This window comes from Miniopterus natalensis, chromosome 10 (assembly GCF_054644295.1).
Source record: "Miniopterus natalensis isolate mMinNat1 chromosome 10, mMinNat1.hap1, whole genome shotgun sequence".
Taxonomy (NCBI): Eukaryota; Metazoa; Chordata; class Mammalia; order Chiroptera; family Miniopteridae; genus Miniopterus; species Miniopterus natalensis.
The window spans coordinates 59,404,493-59,415,398 of NC_142090.1; the positions used below are offsets into that span (position 1 = coordinate 59,404,493).

The following is a 10,906-nucleotide window of genomic DNA, read 5'->3' on the forward strand; positions in this document are numbered from 1 at the left end:
ATTGCCATAGACATTCCCCCCACCCCCATCCCAGCTAATAAATGCAGTCTGTGGAATGGTAGACATACCATAATACATTCCTGGGATCCCAAGAGGTATTTTAGAATACAAATATTAAAACAGCCACAAAAGTTTCATGTTCAATTATAAGAGTGATGAAGCAAAATTTCCTACCATGGCACAGTAAGAAGAAAATGCTGAGTTTATATGTGAATAAAGCTCTTGTGAATACGCCATCTTAGTGTGCTGTGCTTCCCTGCTTTCCAGCTCACGGATTCCCTTCCTGACAATGTACAGCTATTTCCTTTGTAATACAGAAACTCTCCCTTACAGAATCTTTCCCACAGCTGGCTTTCATCACTCCTTGATAGGTACCTAAATATTTCAGTTTCTTCCACTTTATTTTCCCTTAACAATAACTGCTGCCCAATCAAATCATTCATCTCGTCCCCTGTATAAGTATTTGTGGTATTGAATGAGTGTTTATCAAGCACCATTTAGAATCCCCTACTTTCTCTTGTTTGGCATTTTCATAGGCTCTTGGTCTCAGTTATGCTTGGAAGTTCAAATTTATTTAACCATTTACAAATTTGACTTAAAAATGCATTGTGAACTTTTTCTTTTTGTCTTGCCCTATAGAGTTTTTCGTGTATAAACAAAAGACTAACCGTAAAATCTAAGACTATTGTGGGACAGAGCTCCAGACCTACCCACGGTGCCAGCCCAGGATGCCTGGGGAAAGCCACTGCTGCCCACATCCCCTTTCACCCCTGCAGCTCCTAACCCCGGTGGCTAGTGGCCGGATCTGACCATGAGCCACCCACTCTATCTTCTGCCCGCAGGTGGCTACCTCCCAGTTGTACCAGGTGGTGGTGCCTGGGGAGGTGCTGGCTACTCCCCACCCAGCATGCCCCCTGTTGGGCTGGATAACATGGCCAACTACATACGCAGGGCAGTTCAACCAGGGCTGCCTCTTGGAAATGATGGTCAATAGGTCCAGGATGTTCCGAGGAGTCAATGTGCCAATCCTGTACCCTGAGGCTCCTGGGGGCAGTTACCTCCTATCCCCCTGGGGGTTTGGGGCAGCTCCCAAGGGCCTACCCTGGGCAGCCTGCAATGCCACCTCCTAGGCAGCAGCAAGAGCCAGTGCCCAGCTACCCAGGGTCTGGGACTGTCACCCCTGCTGTGCCCCCAGCCCAGTTTGGAAAGTGAGGCACCACCACCGATGCTTTGACCCCCTGCAAGAGGCCGAGGCCCTGAGACAGGCTATGAAAGGCTTTGGAACTGACAAGCAGGCCATCTCTACTGTCTGGGGAGTTGTTCCAACAAGCAGCGGCCGTAGATCAGCCTGTCCTTCAAGACAGCTTATGGGGAGGATTTGATCAACAATCTGAAACCTGAACTGGCAGAAAACTTTGAGAAGACCACCTTGGCTATGCTGAAGACCTCAGTCCTCTTTGATGTTCATGAGATAAAGGAAGCCATCAAAGGGGCTGGCACTGATGAAACTCCTCGTGTCCCATAGCAATACACATCCAGGAATTGAGCAGAGGCTACCAAAGAGAATTCGAAAGTACCCTGGAGGAGGCCATCTGAAGTGACACATCAGGACCCTTCCAGCGGCTCCTCATTTCTCTCTCTCAGGGAAACCGGGATGAAGCATAAATGTAGACATGTCACTCACTCCAGAGAGATGTCCAGGAGTTGTACGCAGCTGGAGAGAACTGCCTGGGAACAGATGAGTCAAAGCTCAATGCAATCAATGTGCTCCCGGAGCCGGGCCCACCTGGAGGCAGTTTTCAGCCAGCATCAGCGACATTGAGAAGAGCATCTGCTGGGAGATGTCCGGGGACCCCGAACAGGGCCTGCTGGCCATGGTGAAATGTCTCAAGAGTACTGCTGCCTTCTTTGCTGAAGGGCTCAACAAGGCCCCGAGGGAGCCGGAAACAAAGGACTGGAGTCTGATTCACATCAAGGTGGCTTCCAGCAAGCTGGACCTCCTGGACACGCACGGCAGGTCTCTATACCACAACATCCCTGGAGGCTGCTTGGGGGAAGGCAGAAGATTCTGATGAAGATCTGTGGTGGCAAAGACTGAACCATGACTGGTGACTCACGTCTCTGTCCACGTGCCAGCAACAGTGATGACAGGGAAAGGCCAAAAGAATGCTTGTCTGTTTCCATCAAACCCACAAAATAACCTGCAGGTATCCCAGTGCTGACAACCTGTGGAGCCTGGCCCTGTCCTGACCATAAGCTGTGCTCCTGAAGGGCCTGGGTTGGTCTGGAACACTCTCAGGATGGGATGCCTTTTCCTCCCCGCCCCTCACAGCCTCTTGCTGCTAAAATAGATGTTTTGTTTTCTGACTCATGCAGTCATTCCCCTTTGCTTGTAGCTGAGACACTGGGCTTCCTTTTAGTCATGTAATTTTAATATTTGGAGGCATTTTTTTCTTATGGTCATTGCCAGACAGGTGCATACAAGTCTCTCTGCTGCCACATGCATTTCAGGTGAGAGAGGTCAGGTGGAGCAGCACCGTGTCCTCACCGAAGAGTAAAAGGGGAGATCTGTAAGGGCAATCTTTGAATCTGGTGAGAATGTGTCATGAGCCTTGTTATTGCCAAACTCACTGCTTTTTAGAAAAGGGGGAAAAAAAGGCCAGAAAGTTATCTGTTCCTTCTTCCATGTAAAACCACGAAAACAAAACCAGCTCCCTGCTAGTGACAGGGCTTCTTGAAGTTGTTTCTAAATTTAAAAGTCAGCCAGTTTTGGGAAAAAAAAAAATCTAAGACTTATTTTGTAACTTGTATAATAGATTGTGCACATTTATAAATAGTATTCAGGCATGTGGTACATAAAACAAATATTGTGTTTTAAAAGGTCCACAAATGATACAAACAACTAATGTTTATTTTCTGTTTACTAGGAAATAGGTGCCTAAGTATTTTTATGTGCATTAATTTATTTCATCTTTCTATCAACCCTGGAAGTTGGGAATTTTATTAAGTGCTTTATTGCCCTTGGTGTTCATGGGAAATCTCAGTATGATGACAATAGTTTGAGTTGAATTTCAGGTATTTGTAGACATGTTCTTATGTTTGCATGTGTCTTTGTGGGTGTGTAAAACAGAGTTTATCCTGGACGAGGGGAGATCAGGTAGAAAAGGCACGTGCTCTGTCTGTCCCATACTCGTTTACACTGACTGAATTTACAGATCTCCAGAGAAAACTCCTGGGGGTGGGGAAAACTCCACGGGACCAGGAAGCCCACTTGCAAGGATTTCACCTGCATGGCCCCATGGGAAGAACTTGACCTTAAGAGAAGAAAATCTGAAGCTCTGAATAGGTACAACATAAATATGGTTTAAAAACTAATAATGTAAAAAGATATTCAATAAAAAAACCTCCCTACCATCCTTGCCCTCCACCTGACCAATTCTCACCTAGTACCTCCCACTGATAACCAATGTCCTTAATTTCTTTGGTAAATTTCCACAGTTTCTTCATATAGAAGCAAAAACAAATATAGATTCTTATTTACCTTCATTTGTTTACAAAGGTGGCCTACTTTACATATCATTCTGCACCTTGCTCTTCTGTTTGTTTTTTGTCCTGGGCTTCTTTCTCTGCTGGTATAAAGAAAGCTTCCTCCTTCTTCTTCACAGCTGCCTAATGTTTTCTGGTATAGATAGGTCGTCATTTATTTAACCAGTTTCTTTTGATGGCTGTTTGGGTTGTTACTAATTTTTAGCTATTACACACAATGGTACAATGGAAAAACTTCGCTTAAAAGTCATTTAAAATATATATATATGTTTTTATTGATTTCTGAGAGAGGAAGGAAGAGGGAGAGAGAGAGATAGAAGCATCAACGATGAGAGTCACTGGTCGGCTGCCTCCTGCACGCCCCCTGCTGGGGATCGAGCTGGCAACTCGGGCATGTGCCCTGACTGGGAATCAAACTGTGACCTCCTGGTTCATAGGTCGACACTCAACCACTGAGCCACGCTGGCAGGGCTAAAAGTCATTTCTTACCTGCACATTGAATAGCTGCATGATAAATTTCCCCCTAAGTAATTCTGAGTCTTTAGTGGCTTTTATTTGAAAGTGAACACCCAGCTATCCTCTCTATGGAAATATACCCTGGTAGGAGAAAGGATGTGTGGGGTGTGTGTGTGTGTGTGTGTGTGTGTGTGTGTGTGTGTGTGTGTGTGTATAAACTTAGCTATAACAACTTAGCATCCAAGCCCCTGTTGTGGGAACCACCGTAGACAGCCCAACCCAGAGAGAAGAACCATATTTCTGTCCACTTTCAGAGGAAGGATGAGCATGGGTTTTAAAAGTTGCTGAAGAGGTAACACTGGAGTGGAGAGAGTGACCTGAGGGAAGCATGGGCCTAGGGTTCCAATGTGAAGCCATGATTGTGTGTGGGCTGCTGAGGCTTGAGCAGAACTTTGCAAAGATTAGTGACCCTATTAGTGCAGGTGGCCCTGGGGTAAAGGGTGGCACAAGGGTAACTCTTTCCAACATTCTCACATTTTCTCACATGGTACTAACAAGCTAACAAAAGCCATAGTACTGTGAAGCCCAGTGATATTTGGGTAATAGATGCTTAGAAAGGGTTTGAAGAATAGAAAGAATTAACAAAGGTTTTCTCTAGAGTACAGGGTAAGCAGTTAATGTCCCACTTAGCCCATCTCTTGATGTTAATAAATGTTAATCAACTCTGTTGAGAGTTGATGTGTATCTTCTTTGATTTTTTTCATAAAGGTCCATATATGTACCAACATGAATAATTTTTTATTATTTAAATAGGATAATTCTATATATACATATTATTTTGTAATTATCTTGTTTCATTTTAAATATATATTTTGGAGATCTTTCCAAGTTAACATGTAAAGACCTACTTCAATCTTTGACCATTCCTGATTGGGGACTATTAAAGACAATGCTATGGTAAATACCTTTGTACTCATTTCTGGCCTCTGAGCATATATGTGGGTGCTTCCCAAGGACACTTAGACCTAGAAATCCTGGATTGAAAGGTATGCACACCTAAAATTTTGATAGATACTCTTTATTGTCTTCTAAAAAAGGCTTTATTAGTTTACTATCTTGCCAAAAGTATAGAAAAGAGACTGCTTACATTCTTACTAATATTGATTCTCATCAGATCTTATATATTTTGCCGATTATATTTTTAAATTATATCACTAGCCAAATGTCCACTTTTCATGGCTTACAAGTTCTACCTTCCACAAAACACTAGGACAGGAACACAATCCAGCCAAGCTCTTTGCCACTTTATAATAAGGATGTCCTTTCCTCCAGTTTCCAAAAACATGTTCCTCATTTCCATCTGAGACCTCAACAGAATATCCTTTCTCAACCATATTTCTATCAACATTCTGTAACAACCATGTAGCTATCCTCGAAGATGCCTGGGCTTTTACTACAGCTCGCCTCAGCTGAGCTCTCTCCAGAATTGTGCTTTCCCGTTTGTTCACAGCAAGGCAGGCTTTTTCCAGCATCCACCTTAAAACCCTTCCAGCCTCTACCCATTATCCAGTTCCAAAGCCACCCCCACATTTTTGGGTATTTGTTACAGCAGCAACTCTACTCTTGGTACCAATTTCCCATCTTAGGCTGTTGGGGCTGCTATAACAAAATACCACAGACTGAGCAGCTTATAAGCAACAGAAGTCCATTTCTCACAGTTCTGGAAGCTAGAAATCTGAGATCAGGGTGCCAGCGTGGTCAGGTGAGGGCTCTTTTCCGGGTCACAAACTTCTTGTTGAATCCCATGTGAGGATACACCACGTGAACTGAAGGGGCTGGGGAGCTCTGTGGAATCTCTTTTAATGAATGAATGAGTTTATTATTAATTTTTATTAATAACCTCAGATTACACAGAGTTGAAGTAAATAAAGAATAAGAAGGTAGGTAGGGAGAAAAAGATTATAAAATACAATATAATTTGTGCTACAGTATAGCACCTCCAGGTAAGTGCAAAGGGGGAAGAAAGCCGTGAAAGCCACAAGAGGAGGCTGAAGGGGCTGTTTTTGGAGTGTCAGGAGAGAGGCCAACAGAAAACACCCATCTACCCCTATGGATTTTGGCACCAACTGAGAGAAGCAAATGGAGATCAAAACAATCACTGTCATCACTAATAAAAGTTAGAAGACATGCCTTTAGGTCTGCTAACGGAGCTGTAAGGTCTGACACTGTCAGTGGGTGACAGCCTCTGCACTGCTCTGCGGCAGGCAAGGCAGCCAGGAAAAATGCAGGCTCCCCTGCAAGAAGAGGCTGAGGCAGCCCTATTCCGCCAGGTGCACCGATCCGGATTCATTTAAACCATTTCCTGTCATTGAGGAAGCAACTCTGCCCCTTCTCCCAGACTCATAGAAGAGAAAATTCACTCCTTCCCCATGCAGGGCAAAGAAAGTGTTACCCTAGTGGCCTTCGCTTCACATAAAAACATGAAACCAGAAAAAAATTGAGGCACCCTCCCGACACCAGGGAGTGTTCAAGAGGGTCAAATACCGCAGGCAGATTAATGGGGAAGGGACCGAGGTCGTTTTTTGGAGAACGGTGAGGGAGAAATCAAACTTGAAGAATTCATTGGAAGTAGGGCAGTGGAGGTAATCTGTGCAGATTACCATTTTGAGACGTGTGCCAGTTGAAAATGAGAGGGTTATAAATTGAGGGAGCGCAGAGAAGAAACAAGGTTTACCTTTTGTTTCATTTCGATGTATTTATTTTAAAAGTTTTAGAATCAGAGAAACTTAAGCCTGATTATAGCCTGAAGGGAGAGAACAGAGGGAGACTTTGAAGACGGAAGAGAGTAACTGATAGGATGGGGTTCAGAGGGGGTAGCAGACAGGATAAAGTATTTTTTCCGTCATTCATTCAGTCCAAGAGAGAAGCCATGGAGTTGATTAAAGACAGTAGAATCATATTTGGGTAAGTGCGAAGTCCCCAACAAATTTTTAATTGAACCCATTAATATAGTTATTTAATTTAATTTTTCTAGGAGTGCAGAAGCAAAGGAAATGAAGATTTTAGTAGATTTGGTTTCATGAATCAGCAAGGCAGACATGGCTTTTAAGGACTGAACAAAACAAAACAATAAAAAACCCAAACCAATAAAATTTAACAATGACAGCAGCATATTCTTTTTCTCTTTTTCTGAAAAGAAACTTGTTCTAGAGAATAAAAGTCAAAACAAATTTTTAAGAAGCATAAGGTTTAGGGGATGGTAAGCTTGAAAAATAAAGATTTATAATATTGAGCCACCCTCTAAATTATGCTTTATGTTATTATCAAGTCCAGTTCTATTGAAAACAAGTGTGTCTAATAAAGTGAGCTAATATGTAAGATACATTAGAAAACTTGAAGTGATGTAAATATCGTAAATGACCTATGGAAGGGAGAAGGTATGCCTGTAGCAGTTCCCGATTTGGATTACATATGCAGATTTGGATGTGTTCAATGAAACAAAGCAGGCAAAGATACGTAAGCTTTGGTTTTATCTTGTTACTATGATCGTTAAATCCTTTGCTCTCATGGAACTTCAAAACTGGCAAAAGAACAAAGTTAGAACTTAACAGTGCTGCTATTTTTCATCAGTGATGTGTTCCAAATACATTAATTGCATACCAACCCTTTAAAATAAGTGTGCTTGGCTAGGAGACAGGACATTGTGTTTTAGAAAGAAAGCATTTCCTCCAATGCCTACTTTCCAAACATGTAATCCATGTGAAGATTTTATTGCAGATTGATCACCAGTGTGATACTACTACAATACAAAGTGAGGAAACACAATACTTAGTATTTGACCTTCTCCACATTTGATCCTTTGGCACCGATGAGCTCTTTTCATTAGAAGACTTTTATGTTTGTGGAGGGGCTCATCCCTCTCTCCTAAATCAAGTAACGAAGGAAGTAACAGAGATTCAGGGTTCAGTTACCAGGTCTGAGTAAAAATATGAAGGGGAGAATCTAGGAAAGTTGGGGAGCAGAAGCAGGTGGCCATGTTTAAATCAGGACTTGAAAAACAAAGCCAGGCTTGCGTAAGGCAAGGTCAGGAGAATGTAGGATTTGGTAAAGTAAGAGAAGGTAAGGGAAACAGACCAACAAAGGGCAGGTAGAGAGGGTTTTAAATAGCATAGTAATTCTTCTATCTCCCATCTGACTCACCTATCAGATAAGCCCCTATTTTGGCAACCCACGTGTTTCTCTGAATATACATAATAGTATGTTCCATGAAAACAAGTCATCTACTGTAGGTAAACAGGATGTTTCTGAACCACCGTAGAAGGGTGTATTTCTTGAATAACTGCATCAGTAGTGATGATGAATCTTGGAGGGCCAAAGTGCCCCTGGGCACAGCTTTGTGATCATCTGCTGTTTTGTCTTTTTTGGACTTGCCCCAGTCTTATGCAAGTCACATTCATCTCTTGCCTGTATAACTGGAATCCCAACCTCACTCCTTCAGTGTCTTCTCCACTCTGCAGTGATCTTTCTAAAACTCAAATCTGATTACAATACCCCAGGCCTGAAACTCTTTCATGGCTTCCCCTGCCCAAACCCTTTAACAAGATGACAAGGTCCTCATGATCTGGCCCCTGCTTGCTTCTGCAGCCTGTGTTGTCTCCCCTCTACATCCAACCACTCCCAGGGTCTTAAAGAAGCCACACTCTCTTAGGACTCTAGGCCTGCACATGTAACTCCTTTTTCTGAAACACTTCTCCTCATTACACACATCATCTATCCCACATCTCTCTTTGGCTGACACTTTTCTTTTTTCCTCCTACTTTTGGTCTCAGCTCGCATATCTCTTCCTCCAGGAAGTTCTCCCAGATGCTTCAACCCAGTATTGGGCTTGCAGCCCCTCCTCTGTGCTCTCATAGCATGCTGACCTTTCCCTACCATAGCATTTCCTACAAAACAATAATTTTGTTGGTTTACCTTCCCTGCCACACTGTAAGCTCATAAAGACACGGACCATGTTGTTTTGATTAACCATCATCTCCCTTGAGCCCTTCGATTGACTAGCTCCTAGGCGCTCAATAGAACTGTGAGTAAATGAATTAATGTGTTTGATCATTGCTTTTTATTTGAAATGCTTTTATTAGTGGATGTATCACTTAGTCCCAACAGGAAACAGCACACTTACAGTAGGAAAATTCAAGGATAGGTGATTTACCAAGGGGTCGTGTACAAGTATGGAGCACAGAAAAACCACTAGTAATGACACAGTAACTTAGGATGTTACCACCTTTAGGCCAGAGGCAGTTACCCAGCGTGAAAGAGAGAGTCATACAGAGTCAGCTTGAGAGGAGCAATGGCCTTTGATTAAGAGACACAGTTAGCTCAAGGTTGCTGCATCAGTCAGGGTTCAACTAGAAAAATAAAACTAGTAGGGGATGAACACTGAGAGATTAAGTACAAGGAGTTGGTTTGTATAACTGTGGGAACTGGCAGGGCCAGGCGAACATCTGTACGACAGGCCATCAGGAGGGGCAGAAAGAGCTCTCAGGCACAGCTTCAAGCTCCTGCCCACAGGCAGAATTTGCTCTTCTTCTGAGAAGCCTCAGTTCTGCTGCTAAGGCCTTGCAACTGATTGAGTCAGGCCCACCCAGGTTACCTAGGATAACCTCTCTTACTCACAGTCAATTAATTATGGACTTTAATCCCATCTACAAAATTCCTTCACAGCAACCCCTGGATCAGTGTTTGAGTGAATAACTGGGAACTATAGTTTAGCCAAGTTGATACATAAACCTGACCACCTCAGCTAACATGAAGGACATGAACCAGGGAAGACATATCCTGACCTCGCTCTTCAAGGCTCTCCATTGGCAGATTGTTCCTAAGTGCGCTGTGCCATTGTGACTTTCTTTTGAGTTAGTAAAGCTATTGTAATAATCATAACCTGTATGTCTTTTTCCATACAAACAACTGTAAACCTACTTTCGTCAACCCTGTATGTTAATCATCCAGATAAGCAGGACCCCATAACCGTGGTCAATGGGGCCAATTAAAAAGAAAGAAGCAATCTTTTGCAAAATAAAACATATCTGAAACATGCAGGGTTAATTTGATAAGCTCCGTGTGCTGCTGCATATATCAGTAATTCCCAAATGACAGACCAAGAAGTTTTTTCTCATGCAAGGCAAAATGACAAAAATGCAAATAATGAGGTAAATTCAAATATATTCAATTTAAAAAATTTTTTCCATTGATTTTTAGAGAGAGTGGAAGGGAGGGAGAGGAAGAGAGAATGAGAAACATCGATGTGAGAGAGACACATTAACTGGTTGCCTCCCCCACGCACCCTGATCAGGGCCAGAGATCGAACCTGCAACTCAGGTACATGCCCTTGACCGGGAATTGAACCCAAGGCCTTTTGGGCTCAATTGATGTGCTGACCAGCGCTCTAACCACTTAGCAACACCGGCCAGGGCTAAATATATTCAATTTCAATAATTGCCCTTTAGTTTTAAGTTATATTATTCCTTCACTTTTTTGGTTGTTAAATGTTTCTCTTTTTAGAAACCATGCTAATAATAAGTGATGATTTATTTTAATGACCTTCCTTGGCAAGATAAAATAGTGACAACTTATTGATTTTACTGGTCTTTGAAATCTCCACACTTGTGAATATTTCAGTGTGATATAATTTGTTCACACCAATTAGTAATTAGGAAGGCAGGACTTAAATATTAATTGATGTAATAATTTTTCTGTCAGTTGCCAAGTAACAAGCACTAGCATCCCCTTTGGAACACAGTTTGGGGAAGCTAGCGAATGTACCAGAATTCTGAGTTCTGCACTCAATTGCACTTAGTAAATCTTGCATACCAAATCTCTCTCCTGGGTTCCATAATGCACATATCAC

General features: G+C 42.6%; 1 pseudogene; it reads left to right on the top strand.

Moving 5' to 3' along the window:
* The first annotated feature begins 338 nt into the window (after positions 1-338).
* Positions 339-2,098, top strand: LOC107541650 (annexin A11 pseudogene; annotated as a pseudogene).
* The last annotated feature ends 8,808 nt before the right edge of the window (positions 2,099-10,906 follow it).